The sequence below is a fragment of the Arachis duranensis genome, chromosome 6 (assembly GCF_000817695.3).
Source record: "Arachis duranensis cultivar V14167 chromosome 6, aradu.V14167.gnm2.J7QH, whole genome shotgun sequence".
Lineage (NCBI taxonomy): Eukaryota > Viridiplantae > Streptophyta > Magnoliopsida > Fabales > Fabaceae > Arachis > Arachis duranensis.
The window spans coordinates 45,426,772-45,428,577 of NC_029777.3; positions in this window are offsets into that span (position 1 = coordinate 45,426,772).

A 1,806-nucleotide genomic window follows, 5' to 3' on the forward strand; every position below is an offset into this window, starting at 1 on the left:
GAATTGAAGATTCAGAACATACTGCAGAGGAATTACACAGAAAAAGCTGGGCGTTCAAAACGCCCAGTGAGGAAGGCAAACTGGCGTTTATAACGCCAGCCAGGGTGCCTGGCTGGGCGTTTAACGCCCAAAAGGGTAGTAGTTTGGGCGTTAAACGCCAGAATGTGCACCATTCTGGGCGTTTAACGCCAGGATGGCACAGGAGGGAAGATTCTGTTTTTAATTCAGATTTTTTTTAGGTTAAATCAAATCTTTTTCAAATCATATCTTTTCAATCAAATCTTTTTCAAAATCAATTTCTTTCTTTTTTCAAAGATACTTGCTATCAATTAATGATTTGATTCAACATCTCTAATATGTTGCCTTTTCTGTTGAGAAAGGTTTAATGTCTGAATCATATCTTTTCTTGTTAGCCAAGTTATTATTTTTTTAAATCAAATCTTTTTAAAATGTTTTTCAAATCATATCTTCTCAATCACATTTTTTTTAAAACCAATCATATCTTCTTAACTACATCTTTTTCAAAATAGTTTTCAATCAAATCTTTTTGATTTCTAATTTCAAAATCTTTTTCAAAATTCACTTTACTTCTTTCTCAATCATGGTTTTCGAAAATCAATTAGTGTTTTTCAAAATGTTTTTAAAATCTTTTACTTAATTTTCAAAAATTACTTCCCCTCTTCTCACATCCTTCTATTTATGGACTAACACTATTCCTCAATGAACAATTCGAACTCCATCTCTCTTGATAAGTTCGAATTCTTCTTCTGCCTTCTATTTTTCTTTTCTTCTGACACCTCAAAGAATCTCTATACTGTGACATAGAGGATTCCATATTTCCTTGTTTTCTTCTCTTTCATATGAGCAGAAGCAAAGACAAAAGCATTCTTGTTGAGGCTGATCCTAAACCTGAAAGGACCTTGAAGCAAAAGCTAAGAGAAGCTAAGGCACAATTCTCTGTAGAGGACCTAACAGAAATCTTCAAAGAAGAAGAACCCATGGCAGCCGAAAACAACAACAATGCCAACAATGCAAGGAAGGTGCTGGGTGACTTTACTGCACCTACTCCCGACTTCTATGGGAGAAGCATTGACAACCCCCAATTTGACGGTTTATCTTGTATTGATTTTAGGGGATTTTATATCCTTTTACCCACATTTATTCAATGAAATAGCATGGTTTTGTATATTCTCCTTTAATTGTGCTTAAGAGTGAAAACATGTTTTTTTAGGCCTTAAAATAGCTAAATCTAACTCACCTTGATTCCATTAGATGCCTTGATATGTTTGTTGAGTGATTTAAGGTTTAGAAGGAAAAGATTGGATCAAGGGAATGAAGAAAGAAGCATGAAAAGTTGGAGAACTCATGAAGAAATGAAAGAACCGGAAAGCTGTCAAGCCGACCTCTTCGCACTTAAACGACCATAACTTGAGCTACAGAGGTCCAAATGATGCGGTTTCAGTTGGGTTGGAAAGCTAACATCCGGGGCTTCGAAATGATATAAATTTTGCCATATGTTGCTTCGCGTTCAGGGGCGCGCACGCGCACTTTGCGCGCGCGCGCCGATTCTGCCGTGACCCACTTTAATGAAATCGTCCCCAGCGGTTTTAGGAGCCTTGTGGGCCCAATCCAACTCATTTCTGATGCTATTTAAGTCAAGGATTGAAGAGGGATGAGAAATCTAGTGACCATTAGTTTAGTTTAGTAGTTAGAACTAGCTTCTAGAGAGAGAAGCTCTCACTTCTCTCTAAAATTAGGATTAGGATTAGGTTTAGTTCTTAGATCTAGATTTAGATTCATCTTCTT